Source organism: Lissotriton helveticus, chromosome 7 (genome assembly GCF_964261635.1).
Source record: "Lissotriton helveticus chromosome 7, aLisHel1.1, whole genome shotgun sequence".
Lineage (NCBI taxonomy): Eukaryota > Metazoa > Chordata > Amphibia > Caudata > Salamandridae > Lissotriton > Lissotriton helveticus.
The window spans coordinates 1,286,684,556-1,286,707,011 of NC_136068.1; positions in this window are offsets into that span (position 1 = coordinate 1,286,684,556).

Sequence of the window (22,456 nt, forward strand, 5' to 3'; positions counted from 1 at the left end):
CCCATTGAGAGGAAAAAGGAGCTCAGGGTGTGGAAAACTCTATCATTTCATGACAGTCTGTTAATCAGGAAAAGAGTGAGGGCAGCGTACCACACTCAATGCTCACCCAGAAGTTAGAGAGAGAAGCAGTGACATGGATGATGACGAAACCAAAGAACATATCATCCACTCTGTCTTCACCATTGGCACCACAGCTCAAACCACACCTCACCAGCCGCAATGCTAGATACATGTCACAGATCACCTCACCACTGCTAGATACTGGGGCGACTATCAACAGTATGTCTGCTGAGGCCTACGGTAACATGAGACCCACCCTAAAATTCCATTCCGTGGCGATTAAGGTGTTCCCCTATGGCCAAGATAAACCTCTAGTGATGCGAGGAAAATTCAAAACTGCCATAACTTATGGATCCCACTCGGTGAAGTCCTATATAAATGTCGCAGAGAAATGGCTTGCTCCTAGGCTGTCAGGCAGGCGAAGATCTTGACATTGTAAACTTCGCTTTTGGAATATATCAGGAGGTAATAACTAAAATTCTTGGCAAATATCCAACGGTTTTTTAAGGAATTGAGCGCCTGAAGGGAAAAGAGATCCACCTGCATATTAACCTGTCAGTGCAGCCAGTAGCACTCCGACATCAGCATATTGCGTTTCATCTGAGACCCCTGATAGAGAAAGAATTGGACAAGGTTGAGACTGCAGGCATCATCAAAAAAGTAATGGGCCTACACACTGGGTATCGCCGATTGTGGTGATCCAAAAACCCAAACAGCCTGGTGAGGTCCAAATATGAGTAGAGTAGATATGCGCATGCCAGATGTCACGATAAAAAGGGAGCTACATTTAACAACACTTGACGACCTGATTGGTGAACGCAGTGGAGCCAGTTGGTTTTTGAAGCTGGATCGCGTTCAAGATATCACCAGCTAGTCCTAGATGAGGAGTTCCGCTACGTTACAACTTTTTCAACACATGTAAGCCTGCCGCCCTACAAGTGTTTGAGTTTTGGCATCTCTAGTGCTGCTAAAGTGTTTCAAAACACTATTCAGGAACTTCTGGTTGACCTCCCAGGCGTCGGTAATGTCAGCGATGACATTTTAATAGAAGCGAAGACTGTACCTGAACACAAAGTGAGGTTGAAGTAAGTGCTCCAAAGGATTCATTAGTCAAGTCTAACTCTCCATCGCAACAAGTGCAAATTCTTACAGCAGAAGTTACACTATTTTGGATGTCTGTTCTCGTCGGAGGGAGTGACTCCGGAACCCAACAGGGTCCGAGATATCAAGGGGGCACCTGCACTTGCCACCGTGATGGAGGTGTGCAATTTTTTAGGCATGTTCAATTATTGTAGCCGTTTCATCAGATACCTCACTACCCTGATGCAGCCCCTCCGAGAATTCACCAAGATGTCGGTCCGTTTGCCATCAAACCCTGAGCAGGAGGCTGCTTTTCAGGCCATTAAGAACGCCCTAATTTCCAACACCACTTTGACTTATTTTGACCCCCGGAAAGACACTACCTTTTCTGTGGATGCTGGCCCTAAAGGATCGAGTGCAGTACTGATGCAATGACCCCCTGAAGATGACAATGGGGTCCCAGTTGCATTTGCAAGTCGCTCTCTAACTAGCACTGAACTGAGATATTCTCTAATTGAGAAAACGGCAATAGCAATCCACTGGGGATGTCAACATTTACACCTTGAAGCCGCTAATTCCTCTATGCAAGGGTACTGCTGCTAAGCCACCTCAGCGAATTGAAAAGTGGATACTCCAACTCCAGAAGTATAATTGTCATGTGAAGTACTGCCCTGGATCTCACAACCCAGTGGACTATTTGTCTCAGCACACTCGGGCAGCCACTCCAGAGAAGGAATCAGACGTCAACGAGACAGAAGAATATGTACAATAAGTGACTGACCAATCTCGTCCAATTCTAGTCTCTATGGATGTCCTATGCCAAGCTACAAGCTAAGATGAAGGCCTTCAAAAAGCTCTTGAGACAGTGAAGACTAAATAATGGCACACCTTCAAGGAGAATTGGTCTCTGCTCACCCCTGAGGTGCGAGGAATCATGGAAAGCTTGTATCACAATCGCCAGGAGTTGATTGCTGACCCGAATGGGTGCCTTTTGAGAGGACATTGCCTGGTCATACCAACCGCCCTTACTGACAGGGTCATCCAACTTGCCCATGCCAGACACCAGGGTATGGTTAAGACCAAGAACCGCTGCGAACAAAACATCCTTTGATGGATGAAAAGGTTGAGGAGGTGGTCAGATCCTGTCCGTGGTGCCAAGTAGCGGGGGAGGCTAGTCCTCCATCGCCGGTAGTGACCGAGAAGGGGCCACAACATTCGGCGTTGTGTGCCAGTCCTGATTTTTTGAGTCTCCCAGATGGGCGCCATACTCTTGTTATGATTGATGACTACTCCAAATATCCAGAGGTAGAGATTTTCTCATCTCTGAGTGCCAGTGATGTGGTGCCCAAATTGGAAAAGATTATGCCCATACAAGGTTTGATCAAAGAAGTGTGCGCTAACAACGGCCTGTCCCTCCAAGAGCAAGAGATGTCATTCTTACCTCCCCTCCCTGAGGATCACTCCCAAGAAGATTACCCCACGGTGGCCCCAAGTGAATGGGGAGGCGAAGGTTAGAACAAAGTCATTCAGATTGCCTCGGTGAGCCAACAGTCTCTGAAACTTGCAATCTACTAATTTCTGCGAGACTATGGCTAAACTTCCCATTTTACCACAGGCGGGGCTCCCGAGCACTTTCCATGGGATGAGTGGTTTTGGACACAATTTCTCATCATCCTGGATGGGTTTTGGATCCAGTCAATGACCATCTTGTATATGATCGATGGAAAAGGTCCCATGAGCAAGCTAGCCATCACCAATGAGCTACAGTGTCTGATCTGCAAGTGGGTGATGAGGTATTAGTACAAGATCGATGCTCTGGCAGCAAGTTCAGGCTACCTTTTGAGCGAAATCCCTGGACCATCGTCTTGTTGCATGGGACATAAGTCACTGCTCGTCGTGGGCAAGATAACACTCACTCATAACATTTCAGCAGTCAAGTGGGTTTATCACCCACAAGGCTGTTCCCGAGGAGCTTATAATGAAGCCCCGGAACTGGATGAACCGGAGGATGGTCTCAATGGAGACTATCCCGAATGGATGCCGTCGGAGTCTAGCACCAATGGACCAGGGGTTCCCAGTGTGGCTGAGATCCCTCTGCGGAGCACCCCTGCCAGTCCTTCTGATCACCAGCCCAGCCGCAATACCTATGCTCGGTATGGTCTTTGGAACAATCCCATGCCATCTACTAGACTGAGAGACTATCTGTGTAAGAGGGTATGCTTTGTATCTGGTGTCAGGTAACTTTTAGTTTTCAGGTATGTGACCTTACAGTGTGTTGCTTCCATTGGTACATGTGAATCCTGGGACTTCCTATTTATTTTTCAGTTGTGAAGTTTTTCGTGACCAGTTTGTTTTTCGCTATACTGTGTTCTCACTTTATATTTGAGGGAGGAATGTAGTGTCGTTTCTGTGACGCAAATGGAGTGCCTTGGGTTGCTGTACAATACCCCGAGGTCAGGGATGTCATGAGTGTGCCCTACGGGATTCATAGCTGCCAAGGTTTCAGATTGCTATGTGTGACATTTTCATAATTTCAGTGAAATTATGAGTGACATTTTAATGACTATGAGTGACACTTTCTTGTGAGCAAAATCAAGCAATAAAGACGAGGAAAACATATAAACATCAGAATTTACAGCCATCCAAGCAATGAGAAACTCTAAATAGACCTTAAAACTGCTCCAAAGCACCAGAAATGGAAGCACAATAACCGGAGATAGACTTTGTTACTGCAGTTCTCAGTAACAGAAGGCAGGCAGGCAGGCACAGCAGCTGCTCAGAAGAGGATCTCATTGATCTGATCATTCATGACCGTGCATTAGCCTAAAAAGCAACTTTTATAGCATAGCATATCACAGTGCTTTTTGTAGCAGGCTGGGACCTCATAGCACTATAATACAGTTGCCACTGTTCACCACTGTGCCAACCAGTACTGTGTTATGTTTCTCTCTGGTTGGACACAAAACGTTTGCATTAAAACTTGGCTTTTGGACCCTGGAGTAGCTGGAAATCACCACACATCATTCACACACATACATAATATTCATTCTAACTGTGAAACATGTTAATCCCTGGCATTTTGGAAGAATAACATGCCTCTTGTGTAAACTAACTGGAGCAAGTGCAGCGGCCTAATACATAGCTGTCAAAGTTTGAGACTGCTTATGTGTGTCATAGCCATATATTCAGTCTTACATGTGACATATAGATGTCTTATGTGTGGCACTTTTGGTGATGCATGTTAGAGAACCAAGAACTGAATAGAGATCAACAGTTATGCCCATGTAATAAGATAATTTTCACAATGAGCCCATGTTGTGATATGAAAACTGCCTCAAAAGTGCCCAATGCTCCTAAAGTGCCTACACAAGATCACTGACCTACTTTTTGCTAAGTTAATCACCGGGCAGGTATATTTGGAATCGTAATAACCAATAAAATGCATATTTTGCTACCATGACTATAGTTTAGTAAAGTTGAATGTTATGTCTAGTACATATTTCAGTTAAACAAATGGTTTGTTAAGTCAAAACAGTTAATCAATGACAGTGTGTGGTAAGCTCAGAGAGTCGCCCCCAAAAAAACTCTGAATCCCTTTGCCACTTTCACGAAAGCAACATCTGATCCATCACCACTACTAAACTGAACCAGGTTAAGTATTTTAAAATGGTAATGATTAACATGGAAAACGAAATTTGAAAGTTTCCTTGAAGAATACATGCGTTTGGTAGTTTCATGAGAAAACTATCCAACGGTGGCGCTGTACTCAAGGTCAATGATAGATCATTTGTAATGGCATTAGTAGAACAGTGTCAAGTGAACGTTTAGGGCAGCATAGCGAAATTATGTTACATCAGCCCGCCGGCTTGAGAAAAGTGGTGTGCTGTGAATGTTGTGTGTGCGTGTCACTGACTGACCGCGCTATGTGCAAGTCTGTATGGGGCTGCGAGTGTAGGTGCGACTCTTGTGTCATGGAACTTGTAGGAGTTGGAAGGCAAGTTGAGCACAGATTTGAAAGTTTATTACCAATAACTTCTTATTTTATGCCCTTCACTGACTTCAGGGCTAGGCAGACTCTCGAGAGCAGTTTAATTTAGTGAGTTCACACGATGCCAGCTGCCTGCTACCCTCTCTCTGTGGTGACCGGCCGACTGGATCAGGCTGGCTCAGGCCCGGCCAGCTCAACTTCACCGTCAAGCCTGTCCCGGTGCTCCGGACTGCAAACAAGCCACTTCGGCTGCCGCAGTCAGTCCGGGTGTTCTGAGTGACTCCGCCTCCAGTCCAGCCCGGGCAGTACACTGCAAACCACAGGATGCATTACCGTGCTAGCAGTACAGCTAATCAACAGCAGGGGCCCATTTCTGAATTTAACTACTGCCTGCTTGCACCACGGAAGGCAGTCTCGACCCATGACTGGTGAAAATGAAAGTATGCTGCACTGCTGTGCGGTGATTAAATACAATCGATACTTTGTAGCAAGCAGGCAGCTCAACTCTGCAATGCGGCGTTGTGATTGGTCTGAGCACAGAGTTTACAGCCTGAGTGGAGAACATGCAAAGTGTGCATGACTGTTTGGCCGGCCCAAGACGGCCTGCCAAACAGTCAAGAGCACTTAGAGAGTACCACCACTTCTTCCTCCTGCGCTGCCAAGCCCAGCCCCACCACGCAAAACTGCCACAGCACAGTGTAGTGTCGCTGCAGTGAAGCAACTGGAGTGCCATGGGTGGTCCAATGCCTCGAGGTCAGGGCTGTCATGTGTGTGCCCCTGCTGGCTTAATGTTATTTGGTTTGTCCCGCACCACATGGTGCAAAATAAATAAATATTACCCCGGCTGGGCGTGGTGTCAGGAGAAGAACGAAGCAGGGCAGAGCATAAACCATACCGTGACTTTGCGTGGTGTGTGTCTTTACACATTCTTCCCCGCTATCACATATTCACACCTCGGGCCTGTGCATCCGGGACCCGACACAACACACAAAAAAATAAAATGATAATAACATTGCGTTATCATTTTATTTTTCCTGTTTTGTAGTCCTGAAAGGCAGTGGGGCGAAGCTCCGCCCCAGATTTTTGGAAAAAAGTTATGAAGGTTTAATCGTGACCTACCCCACACATCACATCCTAAAAACTGGTGAGCAACAGTAACCGCCTGTGTACTGTGCGCCGCATCTAGAACCGCGTGTGATTGGAGGAGCCACAGTGCTGTGAGAGGCAGAGAGAGCTCTTCGGGGGGCGGCATGAAGAACAAAGCCAGGTGCTTGTCCAGAGCGCGAGCTGCTGCTAATTAAGTACTTTCATGCTAAGTGTCGCAACTTCAATGGAAGCGATTTCTCCTAATGGCCTGAATTTCCATGAAAACCAGCTTTCATTAGCTCTTGCCAAGTGTTACCGAGTGGCTCACGCAGCCCGGAGTCTGCCTTTCACTGAAGGGTAGTGGTAAGGCCCCGATGACCTCATTCACAGGCGCCAAGGCTACCCCGGAGCCCCCACTCCCGGCGACAGCCTCGGGGAACCTGCAGCCAATGAAGGTTTTATATTCATCGCCTGCTAGAATAGCTTCACGTTTCACTGGACATGCCACCCACCCACAGCACGAAGCAGCCTCGTGCAATTTGCGTACCCCACAGTACGCTTTATTTCAGAGGAATGTGATTTTACTGTGAGAGATCTATCGGTTAGGAGAGAGACAATTCCTGTGGAGATACATGCATGTTAAGTGGCCATGGCATGATATTGGCAGGGCACAAGTCTTATAAAAAGAAGTGGGGAGACTGACCAAGTAAGACAATATGCAAATGACACCATGACATCACGAGGTAGCGCTATAAAAGAAATAAAATAGTGCTATTTAAATTATTTGTGTAAATACTGGGACAGACTTAACCATCTGAGAGGCTTACAGTGCCTGCATTTATACACAGGGACAGAACAAAGGCAAAAGCATGCCTCTCTTAGGTACCTGTGAAGAGAAGGCAAGCTGTGGGACTTTGTTTCCCTCTGTGGCATTTACATTTAACCTCATCCATGCTGGTGACCAGCTCAGCTCGTCATGGAGTACAGTTGAGCTCCACTCATGACGAGCTGAGCTCGTCACGGCCGTTGGAACGTTCGCACGCGGGGCTTATTTCCCCGCTGTGCTGAACGTTCTAAAAACGGGTGCGGCCGTGACGAGCTCAGCTCGTCATGAGGGCAGCTCCGCTTTGCCTCATGACGAGCTCAGCTCGTCACCAGCATGCCCCCCCCCCCCCCCACACAGCGGGTGGGGGGAACACCCCGCAGCAATATGGTTAAATGTAAGGTTTCAAGCGACCCACAGTCACCATATACAAACAAAAGGAGGCAGGATGGCCCCGTAACTTCGTCCCAGCTGGAGGTGAAAAAAGGCACCCTTGCTGCCTGCACATTGCTGCTGGGAATGGAAAGGAAAACAAGGAAAGGCTTGGGTCCTATCACTGTCCGGCCTGGACCACAACTAAGAAGTAAACAAAAACAGTGGCCGGGCAGATTGAATTAATAAAACAATGCACCCCCTAGTAAAATCAATTGCTAGGTTGGACAACCATTTGTGTTGAATTAATTCTTATTTTATAGAGTTTTTTAGAAAAGTTTTTTGGCATCAAAATACAACACGATATTTACACAAATACATGAATACATTCAATCCACTGAAAAAACATACCAAACAAAATGATTAGACAAGCAAATTTGTCACAAAAAAGTTCACATTGGACAACTGTACTATGCCTCAACTAGATCAACTGATGAGGCACCAGTCCTGAATGAAAATAAACAAGTGGACTAATAGATTGGTACACTGGCCTACTTGTTAGCACCAACACAAGATACACAATGTAGTTCATCACAGAGTGCTATGACTAGGAATAACACATAAACAGCTGGATAAGTTACACGTGTATTAATTAATTCCTATCAAGCCCCATCTATTTTGTATCTTGGAGGTTAGAACGTCGACGCGTTTCGAACCCAATGTGATTCTGCGGGTTCTCCTCAGGACTTGGACTGGGGGGTCGCTGTCACTGTGAAATGATAATTAAAAAAAGGAATGTCAGTGGGGAACTACCTCTAGGGACCTCCACTCTCAGACTCAAACACTCTCGAAGTAAAAGTACCTTATTGATGAGGGGTTGGGGTCGCTTCCTGTGAACAGATAAGGTAAAGAAATGTCTGTTTAAAATATTACACCACTAGCCCCTTAGACTAGACTTGTGACCCCATGACCACAACATACCTCATTAAGTGCGCATACAGTGCGAGAGTGGAATGGAAAGCAGGCAACGTGCAGGTGCTGCTGAACGTGCCCCGGTGTCTGAAAATGACACCGGGGCAAGTTCAGCATATTTATGTGGGGACTAACTTCTTGGCACGGAGGACGGCATCCACCCTGTAAAAAGAGTTGAGGGGACGCCATGAACCTGCGTGTGCACCCGTCTCGAGCTCTGGATATTGGTAGCCAAAGACCACTCAGGTCATGAACTCGTTAGCATGGCAGCAGAATTATGGATTCACACCATTAATACACTGCTCGCAGGCACAGTTAGTAACTTTTTTATGCGTTCTTACAAAGTTTGTTTTGTTTGAGGCCACAGTTAGGTCTTTCTTATGAGATCTTCCTTCTAACCTACCTGACTTAATGTGCCTGCTTGTCCACGGTGACCAGTCTGTGGCTAGCCTGGGCTGTAAGTGCCAAGTGTGACTTAGGAGGTGACAGGGCACAAGTCGGGGGTACATGCGAGTACACGGCATTGACCCACTATTTTCACAGGGTAGACGATGTCCACCTGCAAGTAGTGGGCCTCGATGAAATATGCTTAATTTGTCCAAGTGTAATCTTCAGCCACATTCAGAGCCTGCACTCATCTGCTTTCTTTCAGAGCAGCAAGGTGCATGGGGCGAGGGGACATTCGGATTTCAGACTCCAGCTGGGCCCAAAACAAAGGCTGAATTTAAAGGGCCATCAGTCCTCCTTTCGTTCCACTATCCTGACTGGGAGCTTTATGAGAGTCACACCTAGATGCAATGCAAGAGAGGGCAAACAAAGGTACCCAGCTTGTTATCTCTTCACAAATTCTCAAGAGAGGCATGCTTTTTACTTTGTCAGACTCTTGTATATAAGAGATATGCATGCACTGTAAGAATGTAATGTGCTGGTCTTTCCACTATTTACACAAATAACATTTTAAATACTATTATTCTATTTTTCTATAGTGCTAATCTTCCTGATGCAGAGTGCCAGAGGGCTTTACATCACACATACACATTATGCCTTGACAATAAATCATATAAATATGTAAATCAAGATACCGGATATGTTACATAAGACAGTGAGCATTACAAGGTGTAGGAGCGTTATGTCCTTCATAGCTCGATGTGCTATATTAGAAGGATTACAATTAAAGAACTGCAAGTAACAAAATGATTTCTATGCCCAGAAGTAGTAATCCACTTACCAAGATACATGAAATAAAAATCTTTGATTTGATTCAAAATTGGGACTAGAGAAAACACAGATCTCTCCAGCAAATGCGTTGAACTCCGAAGTTAGTTACCTAACCATTATTATTGGTCCCTGGGATTTACTGGACACACAAAGATCTCTGCAGCAGCTTCCTTAACCCATAAGATATTTAAAAATGCTAACTTTGCAACCAATTAAGCTAAATAGATTTACTGCCACATTTCTCATTGTCGCCAATTATTTTGTGGCAGAGTTTAAAAAAAATATATATATAAATGGAGGCCCACATTTTGCGTCACTTTTTTGTCACAACCCTGACACAAAATCTTGTGTGTGACATCTCGTAATGTGCTCAAATATACTCATTATAGACTTATGAAACATGTGTGAGGTGTTAAGATATGACGTCACTTCTTGTGATGCCCTTCCTGTGAGGTCATGGGTTGTGATGCCGCTTCCTGTGATGGCACGTCATGATGTTATGCGCTATGATGACACTTTCATATTGCCTGACTCAGTTAGTCCCCCCACTTCTCTTTTTCGGACTCGTGCCCTGGGAGGTGATCCATGTTTCTTCTGAGGCTGGCCCTGCCATCTGCATCCCAAGGCCTGCAGAGTTTAACCTGCCTTCTCCAGGCCATTGTTTGTGATCTACTGGTCTTTATTTTGATAGTGTGCAGTTGTCTTTCGTGCCACCCAAGTTTGCTATGACGCATGCCTAAGAGCATGGTTCCTGCGTCATCATTTCCATGTGTCGGATAGGCAGGACACAAAAACCTCCAGGATGCAGCAAAACTCTTGGTTATCAGGTGTATTAGGTTCCCCTTATATTCTCCACTCTTGTAGGTGTGGTTGGGTTCTCTTGGTCCAGTTGGACGGGAGACCATAGGACACCCCCCCTACCCCCCTCGCCCCCATTCTGGCCAGTATTGTTCGCACTCCTGCTCCTTTCCTCTTCATGGCAGGAGTGAGATGCAGCCTACCTGGGTGCACAATCTTCCTGCTCTCCTTTCCACCTTTTCTGGGGGGTCCACGGGGAGTAGAGGAGAGCATACCTCCTTCCCCCGTCCTCTATTGTCATTTTCTTGAGCCTCCCACTGATTTATAGCTCCGGTCCCTTCAAGCCCCTATCTGAGAGCTATGCCTCCACATGAGTTTCAATGTTGTCATCAGCATTTGACTAAAAATAGTGTGTTTCTAGACACATGACTACAGGCATGTGCTTCAGATTTGGACTGTTTTAAAAGTTATAAAACGTTAAACAATTATATAGCGTGTTCCATGTAATCACCCATCGTGTCCCATCCGTAGTCTGGATTCTGTAACCAGCCCTCCAACCTGGACCCCATCTCAAGTATGAGATGCTTATGCACCAGTTAAAACATTCGCTGCTCTTTGCAGTACGGTTTACCCTATACCAAAGTTTGGCTACCTTTTTCAGATTAGCTTCCAGTAAATGAAATTCTATGCCTTCCATTTCTGCCCAAAGCTTCTGAATCCTTTATGTGAATGTGTCATGTTCTGAGCAGATGCCTCATAGCTTCAGCACAATGCTGTTCTGAGGTGTTCCTTTTAAAATCCATATCGTTTGTAACGAACAATTGAATAGTAGAATGCGACTCTAGCATCTCTGGCCGTTGCCATGGAAACTGTTCATGCCATATAAAAGTGTTATTGACCACTAACAGAACGCCCATCATAAACTGAACAGTTATTTGGCAAATAAATAATATGCATTACTATTAACTATGTGAATGGTTCTCATTTTTTTTATCAACATCTAAAAGATGTAAGGCCTTTTAGCACTTGTGCCTGTCACCTACAGGTTACATACATATCTTTGTCATGGGTGTTCTACTCACCAGAACATTGTTTCGCTATATTATAATCTCACTAGCCATTCCTAGGGGTTTTCTTGAATACCACAAACTATGGCATGTGTAGTGTTTCAAGTGCTTTCCTGACTCAGAAAGCTGTTTCACCAGGCCACTGTTGAACTTTTTCTGGTTGCCCTTCGATTTTTCCATAGTGCACTTGGCAATCTTGAGACCAATGGGGGTGCTGCAAGAATTGTGTGCTATTCATCAGACGAAAACGTTTTCTTAAGCAGGGTGTGCACCCAAAGTGTACCTCCACCTTTAATATAGAGTGGTTACTTCCAACCTCATAGCATACCATGCAGAGTTCAACGATCTGTGAGTTTTTTTGCTCCCCCTACTGTTGAATAAACTGTGTGCGCTATATATCAAGTTTCACATATGTTTTGTGGCTTTGAGTCTATGTAGTAGAGTTCTAAGAAGGGCACAGTGAGCACCTGCACAAAATGGCACCCCCCCCCCCTTCAGATTATTTTACCCTCCCTGAAGCTGTCCTGTGAATCCTCTCCAGAAACCCTGTAGAAATCTGGGTGAGCTCGCAGAACATAAATATAATTCCCACAAGGCCTTAGTATGTCAGTATCACTGCCTGAACTGGCCTCGCCCATGTCTGCTTTGCTCAGGGCCAGTCTGGCATTTTCCTGGTGGGCTGCAGCTTGGGTTCTGCTGTCAGAGCAGGATGGGCTCTTATGACCCAAACATGGAAAGCCCAGTAGCCCCATTGTGTGCATGGCCTCCTGCCAGGACTGACTCTGACTTCCAGCCTGGCCTGGTCAGTGGTGAGCATCGTCTGATAACTCAGAGACCATGACTGAGAGAATCTGGTTTTCGGTCAGATGAATACATATAGCCTGACCAGTTCATACCAGTCTCTCCTTTTTATGAAACGAAAGCCCCGGTAGATGCATTAGCCACATATTGGTAGAGAGTTTATATTTGAAAGAAAACATGGATATGTTGGCTCTGGCTTACCCTACTGCCCCCCTCCCATAGTAGGTAGGATACATACTGGTCACATCCAGCCACTTCTCTGATGCATCCAGGATATCTGCCCCACAACCTCTCTATGCAGCAGTATGTAGCCTCAGTTTCTTAAACCCTCTGTCAGCATATGCCCACTCCACCCTACACCAGCTCCATTGCCTGCTATGTATATCTTTTCGGCATCCAGCGCCAGGACACTCCTTGGAGTAGCAGATGCGCTTTATAAATACCCCTACATAGGCATAGACGCAGTGCTGTTGCCGGGAGGCTGTTCTACTGGCAGAGGCAAAGTCAATGTAATCCCAGTATGGTACCCTGATCCTCACTAGGGTTTGTGGTCCAGCGGTGCTATATCTCTTTTTTTTTTTCAAATATATTTTTATTGCAGAATTAGAAACCACAGGATACAATCAATCAACCAGTGCTCTCGTGACATCCCCTCGTCCACTAAGAAGTCCAAACTGTACACAGCCATTCAGCCCGCATCCCGGGGCCGGGCGGCATGTTATTACATTCAATAGGAAAAGCACGGTGCACGTCCCACGGGGACCATGGTCGAAAAGTCGTTGTACGTATCTGCTTTTATCCCCCCCACCCACAACAACATCTCCGTCAGCCCTCCCAGAGGTAAAGCAGTGACATATCGGGGCCTACCCTAGGTGCTATCATTCTATCTCGCCTGGCTGCTCCCTCCAGCCCTTTCATACTCCACACTGTGCCAACCATCCCAGTAGAGTCAAGGCACCCAGGCGGCTACCATCCAGTGGCTTCCGTCCCACCCCGAACCCCCATGAACCAGTCCCCCCCAAGGCCCCCCCCCCCCGGCAACTGCTGGGCGTACGCCTCGTCCTGTCGAGTTAGATGGAACCACCACAGTGCGGAATATAGCACTTCTGTGTTCGCCCCGTGGTGTCCACTGGCTTAGTTCTCCCCATCCTCGTCGTCCACAAAAGAATCACGCAAGGCCTGCACCACTAGCTCCCATGCACGCGCCGCATCCAAAACCTTCTCATTCCCCATCTTAACAGCCTGCCGCATCCGGAGCACACTCTCGCAGGCAGACCACCGCAGCAATTCATTCTTCCATCTACGCAGCGAGGGCCCCCCCCTGGACTTCCAGTGCCACGATATCTCCCTCTGCGCCAATATCAGACCCAGATCAAGGAACTTGCTCGTCACCTTGGTGCGTTTAGTGTGCGGGAACCAGAGCAGCAGGCACGCCGCCATATCGAATTCCACCTCCCTATCTGTCACTGCATTCAGGAGTCCCCCTACCTCCGCCCAATAGGTCCCCAATTGCGGGCACTTCCAGAACAAGTGATCCATGTCCGCTCCCAGAGACGAACACCGTGGGCATCGGGCATCCGGCACCTGGAAGTACCGCTGTAATTTCTCTGGAGTTAAATAGGCCCTATGAAGCACATAGAAATGCACTTGCTGAAAGCGCGCGTTCCTCGTGCCCTTCCACGTGCGCCGCAGGATGTGTCCCCAAGCCGTATCCGGTATGTGCCGGCCCACACTCTCCTCCCATTTAGCCTTGAGCCCTAGGAGTGGCTCCAGTCCCTCATTCAGCATCCTATTATGGAGGCACGTCACAGCTTTGACCGTTCCTGCTGCCATCACCACATATTGGCACGCCATAGTCGTCGTGGGTTCTACGAGCCCCCCCTTCCAGTGCTTCTGTATGGCAGCCACCACTGCCGCGTGCAGGAGGAACCCCCCGTCGGGCAGCCCAAACTGGTCCCGGAGCGCCTCGAACGGTGCCAAAGCCCCATCTATGTACAAGTCGCCTACCACCTGTAGTCCCGCCTCCTCCCAATCCAGCAACGGGGACCAATCTCCCCCGTGCGGCAAGGCCGTCAGCATGCCGATCGGGATCTCCGGCGCATAAGGCCGCGAGGCCCTCGCTCTCCTAAGGCTCCTCTGCCAACACAGCCGGAGCGTCCTTTCCTCTATAGTGAGGGCCCGCAACTCAAGCCTCTGCTGCATGACAATATAAGACAGCACGTGGCGTCGTATCCCTCGGTCCCGGTCCTCCTCTGGACCCCGGAACACCCTAGCTACGTTCTGTGTAAGAACCTGCAGCTGCGCCGCTAGATAATACAGCTCGAAGTCAGGCACAGCCATGCCCCCTTCAACCTTAGGGCGAAGGAGCGTGCTCAGGGCCACTCTACGGCGGCCGTGTCCCCATAAGAAGCCAATTATCATCGATCTCAGGTCTCTGAAGACCCCTTGGGGAATCCAGACCGGCAGCGTTCGGAAATAATAGAGGAAGCGGGGGAGCGCCACCATCTTCAAAAGCGCAATCCTACCCAGAACCGTCAGCGGGAGGGTCGACCAGAAAGACAAGCTGCCCCTCAGTGCCCGGACACAGCGACCAATGTTGCCCTCCAAGAGGTCCGCAGTCGCGTGGTAGATGCGAACACCCAGATAGGTGAAACAAGATGGCTCCCACACCACGCCCAAGTCGCCACTAGGAACGGGCGAGCCCGCTCGCAGCGGGAACACACAAGTCTTCGCCCAATTGACCTTAAGGCCCGACAGCCGGCCGAACTCCGACAACAGATCCATCGCACCGGCCAACGCCCGCGAGGTGTCAGCCAGGTACAGGAGCAAGTCATCCGCATACAGCGATATATAATGCCACTGCCCGCCTCTCGCTATCCCCGCGTATCTGACACCCGACCTCGCATGGACCGCCAAAGGTTCCATCGCCAGAGCAAACAACAGGGGGGACAGAGAGCATCCCTGCCGCGTGCCCCTGCCCACCGGGTACGCCGCAGACACCAGGCCGCCCAAACGCACCCTCGCCGCCGCCGAAGCATACAAGACCCCTGTCCATCTGCGGAACCCCTCGCCCATGCCAAACCTCTCCAAAACTCCGTCCAGGAACGGCCATTCCAGGCTATCAAAGGCTTTCTCGATGTCCACGGATAGGACCGCCGGGGCTCCCTCCTCGTCCAAGATGGCGTCCATTATCCCCACCAGGCGGCGAATATTCAGCGCCGTGCTCCTCGTGGGTATGAACCCGGCCTGGTCCCTATGTACCAGGCCCGTCATAAATGGGGCCAGCCTGGTGGCCAGTATTCGGCTCAGAATCTTATAATCCACCGTCAGCATGGATAGCGGGCGGTAAGACCTCACATCCGCAGCATCCCGGCCAGGCTTTAGGAGCGGCACAATCAAGGCCTCCCGCATGGACCCAGGCAATACCCCAGCCTCGAAGGCTTCAGCGTACACCGCCAGCAGCCTGGGCGCCAAACTGTCCGCATACCGCTGATAAAATTCAATCGGTAATCCGTCCACCCCGGGCGTTTTGTTGCGGGCCATATGCTTAATGGCCGCTCGTATTTCTGAGAGCGTGATCGGGCCGCCCAGTTCCTTCGCGTCCTCCTCATCTAGGACCGGAAGCTGCCTCGCCCCCAAGTATTCTGCAATGTCCTGGACCCCCACTCCCAGTTGGCCCTGATACAGTTCCTCATAGTACCCCCTAAAACATTCCAATACCGCTGCTTGGGTGTATACCATCTCTCCCTGCGCAGTACGAATGCCGAGGATCGGGGAGCCCCTAAGTACCGGATTAGCCAGTCTGGCCAAGAGGGTACCCACCTTGTCTCCTTCCGCATGCGCCCTGATGATATATTGCCTGTGATCATAGCATCGTAAACGTTCCGTCTCGGTGGCGACCACTTCTTTCGCTTCTAAGAGCTGGGCCTGTAAGTCCGGCCTAGCTGGCCTGCGGCGCTCCAAATCCCTCAACCTTTCTTCCGCTTTCATGAGGTCAGTCAACACAGCCGTGCGAGCATTCGAAAACCTACCCAAACACACTCCTCTCACCACCACTTTCATTGCATCCCATTCAGTGGACCTACTCGTGGCCGTGCCCTCATTCTCTCCGAAATAGCTATCAATGCCTTGTCGAACCGCATCAGTGAACACAGGATCTTCAAGCGTTTCCGGCCGAAGCCGCCACGTTGGAATTACTGAGCGCTCTCTCTGCCACTGAATGTGCACCTATAGGGGGTTATGATCTGAGATCGTCCTAGCCAAGTACTCCGCATGGGAGATCAGCGGGGCTAGGGATCCACTGCAGAGCACCGAATCAATCCTGACATGCAGGGCATGAAGAGCAGAGTAAAAGGAATAATCCCTGGTTTCCCTGTGCCGCTCCCTCCAGACATCCAACAACCCCCATCTATCCTGCCAGTCCTTCCTGTGCGCGGCTAACCTGCGCACCGGGGAGTCCACCAGGGGGGGATGGGACCTATCCAGAGCCACATCCGTGATCGAGTTAAAGTCCCCCCCTAGCACTATTGGGGCCGCCAGGAAAGAGGCCAAAGACCCCGAGAGGCTATCAAAATATCGAGCCTGATCAGTGTTCGGCGCATACACACAGCAGAAAACCACATCCCGTCCATATAACCTCCCCTCCACCGCCACAAACCTGCCATCCGGATCCACAACTTGATTCAGTAATTGAAAGGGTATCCCCGCCCTCACCCAGATCAGCACCCCCCTGGCATACGCTGAGTAAGTGGTGCCAAACACCTGGCCCCTCCATCGTTTCTGCAAGGCAGTACACTCTTTCTTAGTGAGATGAGTCTCCTGGAGCATGGCAATCTGAACCCCCCTGCGTACTAGATATGCATGGACCTTATGACGTTTCACCATAGTTCCCGGCCCCCGGACATTCCACGTCAGGCATTTCAGATTAGGTAACGTCCCCATTCCAACTTCGTATAGTCCAAATCAAATAACGAATGTTCACAGCCCCCCCAATGCAGTTGCCCCCCCCGAACACCCCCAAAACAGAAAAACTCCCCAAACCCCACTCCCCAGGACAGAGCACACGAACCCAATGTCCGCCCCCATCCAAACCTTGAACCAACTGCACACACTCTTACCCTGTGGTCTCCACCACAGTCGGCCTTAAGGGCCCAAGGGGGTGAGTCGCCGCCGACCCCAGCAAGCGGAGCCCGCACCCCGCGCCTCCATCCCTCCCGAAGCACACAGCCTCCCCTCCCGGCATCCCGTCCCCCAACAGCAGGATACCACCCTACCATGCAGTCTCGAACTAGCCCAGTCCAATCTCAGCCGCAAAAGATACCATCTGAAGTCTGTGGGGTCACCGTCGGCCCCTTCGAGCTTTCCGCCTCCGAGAGTTCCTCGCCCGTCTTGCTGCCTTCCCCTCCCGAGTCCGTTTCTGCCCATTCACTGTTCTGTTGCGACCCTGTAATGGCCGCCGTCGCTGCGAGTGCATCCCTCTTCTCCGCCGCCATTTGAGCCTCCCGTTTCTCCCGCTGGCGCCTGTTGCGGGATCTGATGCGTTGCGATTGCCTCACCCGGGGCCGCTTGGGGTCATCTCGTCTGCTTTTATGCGATCTGTCCGTCCCCGCTCTATACGACTCCAGCCAATGCCAAACCTCGTCCGGAGTCTGAAAAAAGTGCGTAGCCCCATCCATGATGATCCGCAACTTAGCCGGGTAGAGCAAGGAATACTGAACGCCTTCCTCCCTGAGTTCTTTCTTCACCGCCAAGAATGATGCCCGGTTTTTCTGGACCGCTTGGGTGTAGTCCGGGAAGATCGTAACCCTACTGTTCTCCACCTCATAAGGACCCGACATCCTGGCCCGCTGAATGAGGAGATCTCGGTCCTTGTAGTGGAGGAGCCTCACCACCATCGGTCGGGGGGGGCGGCCAATCCCCGGCGGGCGAGCAGGTACCCGGTGGGCCCGCTCCAGCGTGAAAAAAGGAGTGAGCCCCTCCGGCGCCACCACAGTGCGGAACCAGGTCTCCATATAGGCCACCGCATCCTCCCCCTCAATTCGTTCCGGAAGGCCGACGACCCGCACGTTGTTCCGCCTATTGCGGCCTTCGGCATCCTCCGCCCTCCGCTCCAGCGAGTCCAGCCGGGCCAACATGTCCGCAATCCTATGCTCCGCGGCCACCACCGACGGTTTCAGGTCCAGCAACAGTTGGTCATGGTCCTTAACTCTGTCCGCTAGCTTCGCATGATCCGCGCGGAGCAGCCCTAGGCCCGTGGCCACTTGGGCGATGTCCTGGTGCAACGCGTCCTTAGTCGAGGCGATCGCATCAAGTATGGCATCCAATCGCCGGTTCAGCCGCTGTTCTCGGTCAAGCTCCGGGGAGGGACCCTCGCCCAGCCGAGTCGATGTCGCCGAGCCCTCCTCAGTGCCTCTCCCGGCCATCGGCCCTCCAGTCGCCGCCATTCCAGGGTGCTGCGTCACAGGTCCCGGAGCCCGCTGTCGTCAGCGCCCGTAGGCTAGTGCCGGTCGTCGGGCACCGGGCAGAGCAATGTCTCCACTGAAACTCACAGGAGCAACGACCAGCTAGGTACACTCCGCTCCGCCGCCCCCCTCGGGAGCCTGAGGGGAAAAGGATGAGTCTCCGGGCGGCAGCCAGTCAGGGTCCCCAAGCTCCTGGCGAGTCAAGGTAGCGTCACTCGGCCCCAAGGCATAGCACCGCCGACCCCAGTGCCTCGATCAGCTGAGTGCAGGATCTCCCGCCAGTATCCCTCGCCAGTCGGCGACAACTCGGCTCAGAGCTGAAGTTCGGGGCCCGCCGAACTCCACGCCGCCATTTTCTTCGCACCCTCGGCAACACCTCAGCCGCTTCTTCGACTCGGTCTCCTCGGGGCCTGCAGTCCCCCAGCGGCTCACCAATAGTGTCCAGCTGTCCCCTCACACTTCAGAGGGCAGGAGCGTCGTCTCCGGGCCGCCTAGGGTTCCGAAAACAGGAGAATTAACGGGATTCTGCGCGGAGCTACGAGCTCACGCCGCCATCCCGATCGGCGTCCAAGCCACGCCCCCCAGCGGTGCTATATCTCAAGGACAGAACCCCATACAATCGTCAAACATCTACTGGAATCGATGCTTACGACAGGGGTTCCCTCTCTGCCCAGATGTTCACGTATCATACAGTCTGCTCAGCCTCACTCTGCAACTACTATAACAGCAGCACTCTAACTGGTTCCTCCTTTAAGCAGATCCTTATACAAAGAAAATGTTTTCACTTCCCATTTGCTGTGCCACAAACCAACAAACATGGCACAACGAAGGCAAGCCAGGGCAAGAGGTGTTGCCAGTGGCAGGCTGGGTAAGCCACTGTGGAGGAATGAGGAATGGTTTAAGCTGCCAAAACTGGGTGGGGGAGTATGGGTGGAGTTTGGAGAGGGAGGGCAAAGAAGCAAGCTCTGACATGGATGTCTAACTGGTGAGCTCCACCGACCCACAAGGAAAAGTCCCTTTCACCTCCCACCCACCTCATCTACCAGTGATTGCCAGACTCCTGGATAGCTTGGGAGGCTGGAACATGGCAGCGGAGCAGTAGGGAGCTAGAACTGGGATGTCATTTGGGACTGCACGTGCTCCGGCCACCCTGGTAAAAGGCTGCTCCAGCTGCACAGAGGCTTCTGGGCCTGTAACCATGGTCGGGGGCTGTGGGCTCGTTTGGATGCGGTTGGAGGCCCCTGTGTAGGTGGCAAGTGGTGCAGTGGGAAATGTAAGGCTTTATAATTTTTACTTATCATGTTAACCTGTCTGTTAATGTGTGAATATAAATGTATAAAGAAGCCAAACTTAGCATAAGCGTTAGCTTATAGTATGTTCAAGTTACCCAAATATGCCTTCTTAATGTTCGCCTAGCTATGAGTAGGCATCAGTTGTTCAAAGCCTTTTCACTGTTAACATACTTCTGGTTTCGAAATGTGCTTTCACATTTCCTTCTCGTTGCAGGAGCAGGATAACCCAAAAGAGTTTGTACTTTAGCTCATTAATTTCTTTTAGAACTGTTTGATCAGAATTAATTGGAAGTTGTCATTTGTGCTGTGTGTGGGGATGAGGCAGACCCCCCTGTACCATGCAGTCTAGACTGCTGGCACTTTGAAGGTCACACAGCTGTGTGCGCCTTCGTGAGGGGAGTTTACCTGTTCCAAGAAGACAGCGCAGCCTGATTGGTCTGAGTTTGGGGGAGCTGGTAGGGAGATGTTCTGGAAAGAATGCAATGTATTTTAATTGCATGTCTTAAATAGTTGTCAGGCCATCCTGGCCTGGCTTTGCAGAGGGCAGACCTTTCCCTAGCTGATTCCTGGTGCATGAGTAAGACCCTTGGACGCCTACGCCTATTTCCTTTTGCCCCTGAACTTTAATTTGGTTCACTTACGACCGACACCTGCTCAGGGTTAACCCTTGCCATCTTTCGATGCTTTATTCAGTTTAAGGAAGTTCCTTTATGGAATTGATACTTCCTCTGTTTTGCATCTTGTACCTTGTAATGATTGGCTTTGTCGTCTATTTGATACACACTGGTGAATTGCTTAATCATAGTGAAATTATGCTTAACGGCTGATTAATTTATTAATCTAATTATAACTTTGACTAATTTGCTAATAAACATTCTTAGCTTAAAAAACATCCTCTCTTTCGTTCTTGTAGAGCCAAATGGGCTTCACTGTAATTTGACTTGTGCTGATGTTAGCCTCCAGAATACACTTTCAGCTGGTATCAAAAGGTCCATACGACCAGTAACGCAATCTGTATGACCACACCACTGCCAGTAGGTATAGAATAATGCGCTGTTCCACAATAATCTGTGCAGGTGTGTGCATTGTTCTTCCATCCCTATGGGTGTGGGCCTGTGATGGCTCTCGCGGGGCCTGGAGGAAGTACTGGGCTACAGCCCTTGGGGCCCTTTCTGCTGTCATTAGGGTGGTCAAATACATGTGCCTTGCGGGGCTGAAGCCGGTAGTCCCTCTGGCTCTGGACCTTATGGGACTGATGCGGGCCTGATATGGTACTTGCATAATCAGGCCCATAGCCTATCATACTCTGTGCTACGGTGGGGTGGATGGCTGGTGGCCTGAGAGCCCTGTACAGGGACCACCAGGCACCTGGGATGCGGTGATGGTGCCCACACTGTAAAGGAAACCTTTTGCTGCTACTCCTTACACGTGGCAGGAAACCGCCCTGCTGGGAAGGAGCATATCTGTGAGTTTGGCCATTCTAATGTCCTGGCCCAGAGCATGGAAAGTGACCTAGAGTGCCTGTGATACAGTGGTCGAAGTGCATTAAAAAAAAGTATGGAAACTGTGATGGTGCGTGCAAGGGTGTGGGGTATTGGGCAGGGTGAGTGAACAGGTGGGCATGGCTAAAAAGAAAAAACTTTTCAGTAGCTTTTTTGGTCTTTCACCTTCCGGTAACTACATATAAAATAACACAAATCTTAAATGAAAATGAGTGTTAATCAGGGGGAAGTGCACTATCGTACATTATGAAACCTATATTAGTTAATGCACCACACCAAATTCTGGTTGATCAGTGGAGAATAGTAATTTGTGTATGTTTAGTGCTACATGGTCTTAGTCTGTGACAGAAAGCACTGTGAACATATAAGTCATTCTTTTAAATATCCCTCACAACACCTCCAAAAAAGAATAAAAGTGTGTCACCAGGAAGCTTCAAGTGATTCCACCAATTAAAGGCAATACTGGCTTCCAGGAGCCCTTTACATTTGCAGATTGACCAGTTGTGCACATTTACACTTCTTTCAGGCAAGCAGGCATCTTGGCAAGAAGGCCTGTTTAGCTGTTTACGCCTCCCTCAGTTTTAAGCACAGGATGCTCCCTTAATGACACTTCAGCATTCCAGCTGTCGGTATTAACCGTCCCGGGACGGTTGACTTTTGACAAAAAGTAGGGGAACTGTTTTCCTAAAATTAAAAAATGGGCACACTGTGGCCCTCAGATCCCCCACACTTTGACCACTGCTGTGATAATTGCCAAGCAGATGGTCAGTGCTGGTACACATATTGCACCCGCTGACATATAGGACTGATAGGTAGGAGTAAGACCTCCTACTGTTGTTAACTTTAATGTCCACTAAGAGGTGCATATTTCAAAAAACAAGAGTGACCAATATGTCCATGAGAACTGGGTATTAAGCTATAGCTTGCAACAAGTGT